We start from the raw sequence: 10683 nt of genomic DNA on the forward strand, positions 1-10683 counted from the left end.
TCAGGCAGAGGTTTTTTCACATCACCTACTTGCCTAGTTCCTTTAACTGGAGATGCTGGGGGTTGAACCTGGGACCTTCTGCATGCCAAGCAGATGCTCTACCACTGAGCCACCCTCCTTTGGTGCCTTCTCCTTCCTCCTATGGCTTCCATCTGAGCCTACTCCCAGGCATCCTCTTGAAAACATGTAAGTGCTGTTTTCTGCTACTCGACATCAAAAGGTACAGGCTTAGGCCTGGGCATAGGGGCAAGGGGAGAGGTCATGTGTTCCTGGCCGTGGGGTGGGTGGGGTTAAGATGTGAGTGAAAAGCAGCTGGGCTTGAATAGACATTGTGTTGTGGGGGAGGGATTCCCTCCTTGTGTGCTCTTTGACCCAGATATGATCTAATGGCTAGAAAGGGGGCCCGGACAATGTGAGCTTGCTTGGAACAGCATTGAGCCGGCTTCAGAGCCTCCATCGGTTCAGCTGCCGATTCAAGAAGTGAGTTGTGTTGAGGGCTGCCAAGAGTGAGGAAGGCTTTTTGAGCCAGGTTTCTGTAACGAGGGGAGAGCTGTGAATTTACCAATGTGGCATTCTCAGCTGTCCAGAGAATGGCCATTTTTTAATGGCCATCTTAACACCATTATAGCCCCCCGGGCAAAGCAGTGCACTGGGACCCCTTACCTACACAACCACTCACAGGAAAATTTAAAAATTCTGCTTCATAATTGGGGAGGAGCCGTGGCTGAGTGGTAGAGCATTTGCTTGGCATGCAGAAGGTCCCAGGTTCAATCCCCAGCCTCCCCCGTTAAAGGGGAACTAGGCAAGTAGGTGATGTGAAAGACCTCTTCCTGAGACCCTGGAGAGCCGCTGCTGGTCTGAGTAGACCAATACTGACTTTGATGGACCAAGGGTCTGATTCAGTATAAGGCAGCTTCATGCATAAATGAACAAGTCCTGCCTTACATTATACTTCAGTATTTATTCTTATTCCAGACCCAAATTAACATTAATATTGTTGGTTGTCTTTAGCGAAGCATAAGCTAAATATGCATTTTCCAATAACAAATATTTATAGTTTACTATATTATTTATTTATTCATTGACAGCAAGACACAACATACATAGATTAGCACGGGGGCCCTATGCTCATGGGGCCCCCGGGCAAGTGCCCAGCATGCCCAATGCGTTAAGATGGCCCTGGGCCAACATGTCTGAAACTGACTTTCCCTGTCAGCAGGCTGCCTGCACAAAGAAGCCCTGCCCATGCGAAACTTACTGGGATCTGTTTAATCTAGCCTTAGAACAAATGGATTCTTTAAATTGGATACCCACAACCATAACCTTCTTTGACATACAAGCCCAGCCGTTTCCCAGTTGTGAAGCCCTCCTCAACCATCGGCGGTGCTGCCTGGGCATTACAGGACTGTTTCCAGGCATTGTTACTCCTGGGAGGTGGAAGGCTCAGTCATGTAATGTGGACCAACAGAATCATAGTGTTGGAAGGTACCACCAGGGTCATCTAGTCCAACCCCCTGCACAATGCATGAAAATCACAACTACCTCCCCCACACACCCCCAGTGACCCCTACTACATGCCCAGAAGAAGGCCAAGATGCCCTCATAGCAGCTGATGTGATAGGAGAAGGCTGGTTTGGCGGGGAGGGGGGTATCAGAATTCGATTTGTGAGGAAAGAGCGTAGAGAACAGAACTGGGTCTCATGAGCTGTAGAGAACAAGTCTCATGAGCTGCTTTGAATGCGGCTAGTTTAAGGAGGAGGGGAGAGAGCCCTTCTGGGTTTGGGAGGTGAGGGGGGCCATCTGGGGGGAGGGTCCTGCCGCGTGCCCAGTGCGTGCCTCCGCTCGGTGCCTTTTCCCAACTCTTCTTGGCATCTCTTTATCCTCCCCAGGGAGCCGAGCAAGTTTGCCTCAATGAAAGTGAACTCGTTCATTTAAACCTGACTATATGCTGCTCCAGCCCCCTGCTGGGTTAATTATCCTGTAGTTCTAAACTGATTGCTGTACACTACGCTTAAGCCCTCCTTTATTTATTTACTGACTACATTAACCACAGCGCTTCTGCTCCTTTTATTTAGAGGCAAACTGTACAGCCCACTGCTGGGCAGTGGGGGATTTCGTGCCGGGGCTCGGGGGGCCTCTCCGGTGGGTCGAAAGAAAGCTGTTGGGGTCCTTGCAAGGCCCCGATTCATTGTGACGAGGCTGAGGAGGTATATTGGGGGCTTGTGTGGAAGGGAAACTTCCCACGGGTTGTGCCCCCATGTCAGTCAGCGGACAAGGAAGGTGCATCCTGGGTTGCCCACGGCCTGGCTATTTTGGGGGGACAAGCTGAACGTGAGTGAAAACCAGGCCTGTCCTGGAATGGCCATCCTGAAGGCTGTTTCTGCCAGACACAAGAGTGACTCCAGGAGAGGGATTCTGCCCCCCCCTTCCAAGATGCTCCTCGTGGAAAACGTGAACCCAGGGAGTGTTATGAGGGGTTTTACCACGCTGGGCTGCATAATGCCATAAAAATCAAAAAGGTAGTTAAAACGTGTAATTACGTGGCGTCTACGGCAGTAATTAGTGTCACTTAATGTAAAGTGTTGTTTATACTTGACATTATTGATGAACTATGGAGATGCTGCCACTTGCTCCATCCAGCAAAAATTGCTCCGCACTTGGGATCCCCCAGAGATCCTTCTGAAGCGACGCAGGATGCAAAGCTGCTATTCAAGGGGGTGAGAGAGCCCCCTCCTTGGCAACGTTTCTCCAAGGAGAAAATGTGCAAGGATGCAAGCTTGTGCCCACCCAGTCGTAAGCACTCCTTGAGTCCTTGCCTGGCACCATGGATGGACTGCTGATCCTCATATGGCCTTCCCTGCACATTAACATTTCCCTCCAAGGCCCTTCTCTATATGCCCCGTTGTGTGGGTAGGTGGCCACCATGTAAGTTAGGACCCTTTTTACAGCGGCACTGAGAGTGGGAGGGGCCATGGCTCAGTGGTAGAGCATCTGCTTGGCATGCAGAAGGTCCCAGGTTCAATCCCCAGCATCTCCAGATAAAGGGACTAGGCAAGTAGGTGATGTGAAAGACCTCTGCCTGAGACCCTGGAGAGCCGCTGCTGGTCTGAGTAGACAATACTGACCTTTATGGACCGAGGGGGGTCTGATTCAATATGAGGCAGCTTCATGTGTTCATGCATTATGCAACACTGGCCATGGGCAACCTTGCCTTTGTTGCTTCCTGATGGCTTTGAGATGCCATCTCAAAGCTGTGCTCTAGGAGAGCTGGGGAGGGGGGCAGAGCTAGGCTTCCTTGCTGTAAATCTGTGTGTGTTTTTGCAATGATCTTTATTTCATCTGGCTGGTTCCTTCTGTGGCTTTTTCCACTGATGTTTGCTTTACCTTTTTCATGTACATGAGATGCATTTGGCAATAATGCATTTGCATTAACCACCTTGTAAAACCTACTAGCTAAAAGGCGGGATGGAAACATTGCAATAAAACAATAAACAAGCCATGCCCCCAAATTTTGCAGGGTTCAGTGAGCCAGCGTGGTGTAGTGGTTAAGAGCAGTGGGTGGACTCTGATCTGGAGAACCGGGTTGGATTCCCCACTCCTCCACATGAGCAGCAGACACTAATCTGGTGAACTGGATTTGTTTCCCCACTCCTGCACATGAAGCCAGCTGGGTGACCTTGGGCTAGTCACAGCTCTCTCTCAACTCTCTCAGTCCCATCTACGTCACAATTTGCCTGTTGTGAGGGGGAGGGAAGATGATTATAAGCCACTTTGAGTCTCTTTTAAAAGGTAGAGAAAATTGGGATATAAAAACCAATTCTTCTTCTATTTACCAGGAGGAAATGAACTCAATAGTATTCATAAAGACTTCCTTCAGAATAAACATAGGATTAATTTAAACTGGTCGTCCTCTTATTTTATTTTTTTAAATGATAATGCATATAACTACAACTTTGGACCAACCAAGGAGTGTCTGGCAGACTTTTAAACTGCAGCATAGATCCTGCCGACACCCATTCCTACATGTTCTCGTCCCAAAACCCATTTCTGTTCAGCTTCACTGCTGACCTTCTCAGGCTCCCATCAGTTCGATTCCCCTCTATGTGATACGGGTGGGGTGAGATGGGGAAATGTTACCAACCAACTCTTCCCCACAAGTCGGGCGCCACACAAGCACTGGGCTACGCTGCCATCGTGTGGACAGCCTGAGAAATGGTCTCTGTTTGCTCTGTCTTGTCGCCTCACCTGCCCCCAGGTTTAGCAAAGGTTTGCGTAGAATCTGACGGGCCGCTTCACACATATGAAATCTCCTGAAGGTGATGCAGAAACAGATTTTGCCCACGCAGCTCATATTGGCCACTGACATCCGGCAGTGATTTTTGCAACATCTACAAATATGGGAATTTTGGCTGGAAATATGCCAAGTCACGCCTTCCATCCACCACACGCATGCATTCCCAACGACAGCCAGGGTGCATCCCGTCCAGGAGAATTGGAGCATGTAAAGAGAGCCACAAAAGGGACCCATCAGACCACCTGCTCAGGGCATGTGTACATGGACATGAACGGAGGGCCAAAGGGGAGCTTCAGGAACACTAATTCCAGGACCGCAGGTGTGGCTGGGCAGAGCCTGCCTCTTCCTTCCAAAGCCACGAGAGGCTTGGCCTGCTGCTTCCTGGCCACCTTCTTGTTCCACAGGCCCTTCATCCACCTTCCTTTCTCCTGCACTGCTGGATGTAATATGGGGAAGGGCTGTGACTCAGTGGTAGAGCATCTGCTTGGCATGCAGAAGGTCCCAGGTTCGATCCCCGGCATCTCCAGTTAAAGGGACTAGGCAAGTAGGTGATGGGAAAGACCTCTACCTGAGACCCTGGAGAGCCGCTGCTGGTCTGAGTAGACAATACTGACTTTGATGGACCAAGGGTCTGATTCATTATGAGGCAGCTTCATGTGTTCATGTATTCAATATGGCTTCATCTTTGTTTTCTGCCCGCACCCACACCCTGAGGCAGGATAAGAGGATCGGCAAAGAGACAATGTGGATGTGGGAGGATTTGTTCGAAGACACCGTGATTATTTCCTCTCCTTCTGCTCAAAGCTTTTATGGGCCAAGTTGACAGTGGACCACTCAAACTGCAGAAGGCAAAAGATGCCCATCGTCCCGGACCATTCTGTCATAGGAGGGAATTTCTCCAGGCCCCACATCCACAGAGTCAATCACTCCATGCCCCTCACACCCTTTCTCGCTAAGGGTCAGGCTTTAATGGGTTTATGACAAACACAGTATCTAGCAAGATCCCCATTTTCAAACATTGATCCAAAATCCTGAACTTTGGTTATTCTCACATTTCAGTTGAAGGAGATTCTTCACTTAAAGTCACCTTATCATATGAATGCTGCAATTTTAATAACCCAACAAAAGTAATAGTCTTTTGCTTGAAAGGGGATAATTTACCCACCCTTTCCATATTTACTTCTGTTCCAGTTCTGACCCAGCATTCCAAACTTCTTAATGCTTTGTGTCCGAGCTTCACCCACAGCCCGGCGACCACTAGCATCTTTGAACAACAGCCCCGCCAAATTGGATAGCTTTTGGCAATATACTCCTCAACAAGTGGCCCCAGTCCAGAGCCAAACCCAGCAGCAGGCTGGCACACAACATAGCACTGGACTGGCTGCCCAGTCAAGGTCCTAGCGGCCCCGGATCTGACCCTCCTGCCCACATGTAGAAGGAGATCTACATGGTTATCTTGGGTAGAGTTCCCACATTGACATTTGCCTTAAGAAAATGTAAACTGATGAATAAAAGAGACGCAGTAAGGCCAAGACTTGACTTTTCACCCCAAATCAGAAACTGAATTGAGGAAAGCTGACAAGTTAAATATCCTGCTTTAACCCTCTGCCATCGTACACCCATGGAAGATCCTGTTTCAACCAGTCATGGTTGAGACCCACAGATGGGATGGGACTCAGTGCTTCTTGTGCACAAGGTGTACACGCCTTATTGCTCGTGCACATGCTTCCTGCATGCACACGCAGAGCACGAGCATGCTACCCTTGTTGTGGCACCAGGAAGGGCCCGATCGAAGGTGCCGATTGGATTTGTCTGTTGAAGCATTTGATGTTACATGAAGGCAGCTCATTCCAGCGGTTGTTAATTGCCCATTGCAGTGATCAGGTCTGTAGCACCATCGATCTCTCCGGGATCAATGGGGCTGATTTAGTGTCTTACTAAGTCTTTAGCTGGACACCTCATCAATAGCCAGCCACTTACTGATCATCAGCGCTTTGCTGCTGGCCCTGATGCCAGGGTCCCACATGGGTCCCAGCCCAGGGCCCACCTGCCAGTCACCCCAGAGTTTTCCTGCAAGTGAAGCCTCTGGTGAGATGGTCGCCACTGTTGCTCGAGCCTTCTTGTGACGGGCTTTGATTTAGAGGACTGCCGTCTAAATCCATCCCCAGGCCCATCCCAGGCCCATCGATGCCCAGTGAAAATGAAGATAGTCTCAGAGCTTAGCCGTGTTGGTCTGCAGCAGAACAGCTAGATTCCAGTGAGAGCCAGTGTGGTGTAGTGGTTAAGAGCAGTGGTTTGAAGCGGTGGACTCTGATCTGGGGAACCGGGTTTGATTCCCCACTCCTCCACATGAGCGACGGAGGCTAATCTGGTGAACTGGATTTGTTTCCCCACCCTTAGACACGAAGTCAGTTAGGTGACCTTGGGCTAGTTACAGTTCTCTCCAAACTCTCTCAGCCCCACCTACCTCACAGGGTGTCTGTTGTGGGGAGGGGAAGGGAAGGTTATTGTAAGCTGGTTTGATTCTTCCTTAAGTGGTAAAGAAAGTCACCATATAAAAACCAACTCTTCTTCTTCTCCGACAAGATTTGAGGGGGTATGAGCTTTGACTTTCGAAAGCTCATACCCCCCCCCCATCTTGTCGGTCTCTAAGGTGCTACTCAACTGGAATCTAGCAGTTAAAATGAGTCAGTCTCAAGGGGATCCTACCCATGTATCCTTTGTTTCACAAATCCTCTAGCAGGAAACTGAGCTTATTTGGTTTATGTCATCTGTGGACTCCTTCAGACTTGATGGTCAGTTCCACTTACACATACACAACATACATTATACAAAATAAAACACACATCCTACACCACATACACACTATATAACACATTACAAAACATGCCTTGCTTGGACATAAATAGCCAATTTTTATTTCTACCATCTAATCAACATTACATCTTGTTTCTCTGTTAGACACTTACAATTACTCATTATTTATCTGTTTGAATTTCTATTAAAATATGAAATATCCTTGCTTTAACGTTCCTAACTTCCTTTAACATCTATATTAAACTTTTAATATTACTTCTCCAAGAAATGATCATCTAGATAGTCTTACCTATTATACTAGTTGTCTGATATTTGACTTATCTATTAGCATACTAAGTATATATTTCCAAATCCATATACTTAGTTGTTATAAGACAAAGCAAGATAACTACATAACTACATATTCACGTACCATATATACTCGAGTATAAGCCAAGTTTTTTAGCCATGATTTTTGGCTTAAAAAACTCACCTCGGCTTATACTCGGGTCAATACGGTAATTCGCCTGCCGGGCCCTCTCCTAGCGCGCTCCCGCCGGCCAGCTGATGGGTGGGCTGTCCTGCCTTCTCCCCCCCACCCCACCCGATCACGACTTCTGCGCAGCAGTGGCGGTTTCTTTCCCCACCCCACCCGATTGCGCCTTTTGCGCGATCGCCGCGCCTTTTGCACAATCACCACGCCTTCTGCGCGGTGGCGGCGGTTTCTTCACCCCCCACCCCACCTCACCTGGGCCAGTCCTCCCGCTTGCCAGCTGACCCTGCGGGGCCTCCTGCGCGCAGGGATTTTATCCTTATAACCCTCCAGTCGAGTAAATCAGGCAGAGACAGTGTGAGCCAGTGAACTTTATGGCAGTGTGTGGATTCAAACTCAGTTCTTAGTTTGACCCTCTTGCTAGTAACTTCACAATTTTGTCAGAGTCACACCATGTCTACATACAGAGGCTGATGTTTTCTCCCTACAAGGATTCTTAGCCACTGGTAGACTCATCTACGGTCATCTGTGTTTGTGTTAAGTGCCTTCAAGTTGCTTCCAACTTATGGTGACCCTATGAATTAACGACCTCCCAAGCTCCCTATAGTTAACAGCATTGCTCATGTCATCTAGACCCTTTAAAAAAATGTAAGTAAACTTTCCATGCTGCAACAAACAAAATCCATGTAAAGAACTATTCTGCAGGTAACCCAGGAGCAGCAGACCCTTGTGGTAATGGCTTCTTGGGTTTTGTTCAGAGTTTGTCTGTGTGGGGGGGGGGACTGATCTTGCTCTTGGCAGTTCAGATAAACGTGACTGCACTTGACTTTCCAGGTGATTCTGGGGTAGTCGTGTGCTGACAGTCCACAAGCAGGAGAGACTGTCAAAGGTCGACTGTGATCCCCCGGAAACAGATGGGGGCTTGGACACCTGATTTTGTAAGGCATTAATTAGCCTTCTGGGAGTTATTTGGTTTATTGTGTGTGTGTGTGTGTGTTACATTGTACAAGATAATTAATCAACATCTCTAGGAATATTCCCCCTCCCAATATATTTTCCCAGCTCTTCCTTGGTCACAATACCAGTACACTGCTTTCTTTGGGTATTCTAAATAAGTGACCATATGTGTGGTCCTTTGCTGCCCAGGATTTAGGGAGCTGGATGGATGTTCTGTCCCACTCCTATTTCTTCTTTATTCTTTTCCCAGATTTAACAGCCATTGGGTATTCGTTGGCCTATTTCTTCTGAATGGGTGGTTCAAAGGTGTGTTTTATTTTGCAGCCATAGGAAGAGATAGAGAAGTTTGAGTGGGGTAGAAGAAGTAGAGTTGGTTTTTATATGCCGACTTTCTCTACCACTTAACGAAGAATCAAACCAGCTTACAATCACCTTCCCTTCCCCTCCCCACAACAGACACCCTGTGAGGTAGGTGGGACTGAGAGAGTGTAACTAGCCTAAGGTCACCCAGCCGGCTTCATGTGGAGGAGTGGGGAAACAAATCCAGTTCACCAGATTAGCCTCCACCGCTCATGTGGAGGAGTGGGGAATCAAACCTGGTTCTCCAGATCAGAGTCCACCACTCCAAACCACCACCCTTAACCAGTACACCACACTGGCCATAAAGGATTCTTGCCAGAGGACAGATGGCCAGGAAGGTAGGTGGTTGTTGTACTGTTCACAGCAGCTATGTTTCAGCATTTTTTACCCCAATGCGAATTAATTTCTTGCTGTGTTTCGTTCCTGTGGGCTTTGCTGTGGCCTGAAGCACCCCAACTGCCAGTACGCCCTCGCTCAGCAACTGATAAAAGTGCTTTGGGAACTCCTCTTAACTCCCCTGGTCTAGTGGATACAAGGGGAAGAGCAGAGAAGCCTCTCTCTGCTCTGTCCATGGTGCTGAACATCCCCTTGAAACAAGGTTTTCTCCAGCTTTCTAGGTCAGTGGGAAAAGCATGTTGATATTTTTGGCCGAGTCAGCCTGTGCCCATGTAAAAATATGGAAGTTGTCTGGTTATTCAGACGGCTTTGGCAGAAAGGTTAACTGATTTTCAGATTTGTGCAGAAAGAAATTGCTGTAATGACCAGGGAAACGAAAAGATCTGTGTTCTGATAAAGCTGCTCTTTAGATTCAATCCATGACTTCGTTTCAACTCCCAAGAATTAATGCAGAACCAGAACTCTTTGAGATGGAGCTGTACACATTGCTTGTTTGTGCCTAGAATGCTGCTGTTGATATATAATTATTAATAGTTTTGAGTGTACAACAAACAAAGGGTATAGAAATACCTTACATAAATAGATTTCTTTTAAGGACAAGAGAAAAAAATGAAGTCAGAAGAAGAAAGGTCTTAAGTTAAGTCAAAGCCAAAGCAAATTTAGAAAAAGTCTTCTAAAAATCTCACTGAAAAAAATGGCAGTTATCTGTCACTAACTTCTTCCATTAATTTCTATGGAGCTGAAGGGCAACCACCTTTCTCAAGATTGGGGCCAAAACGTGCACATTTCTGCATCAGCAGGAGTTGGCCAAATGGAAGATACCATCTTATCTCCTTTAAAAGAGTATTTTCTTCCCAACTGAATCAATTTTTTCTTTTAAAAAAATCTGGTCTAAGTATTGTAGCTGCTTCAGATACCTTACCAGCTTTCAACTCCTCCTCTCTACATAGAGGTATTCCAGCATGGTCAGTTTAACTAGAGTAGCATCCAGTTAATTGCACAACAAGGGATGGACAGAATCGAGTGGGTGCAGAGGAGAGCAACGAGGATGATCAAGGGGCCTGGAGACCGAGCCCTGCAAGGAAAGGCTGAGGGAGCTGGGAATGTTTAGCCTGGAGAAGAGGAGGCTGAGTGGGGACATGATTGCTCTCCTTAAGTATTTGAAGGGCTGTCACTTAGAGGAGGGCAGGGAGCTGTTCCTGTTGGCAGCAGAGGATAGGACTCGCAATAATGGGTTTCAATTGTGGGAGGAAAGGTCCCGGCTGGATATTTGGGAAACGTTTTGTACAACAAGAGTTGTTCGACAGTGAAATCAGCTACCTAGGGAGGTGGTGAGCTCCCCCTCACTGGCAGTCTTTAAGCAGAGGCTGGACAATCACTTGCCTGG

This window comes from Euleptes europaea, chromosome 14 (assembly GCF_029931775.1).
Source record: "Euleptes europaea isolate rEulEur1 chromosome 14, rEulEur1.hap1, whole genome shotgun sequence".
Lineage (NCBI taxonomy): Eukaryota > Metazoa > Chordata > Lepidosauria > Squamata > Sphaerodactylidae > Euleptes > Euleptes europaea.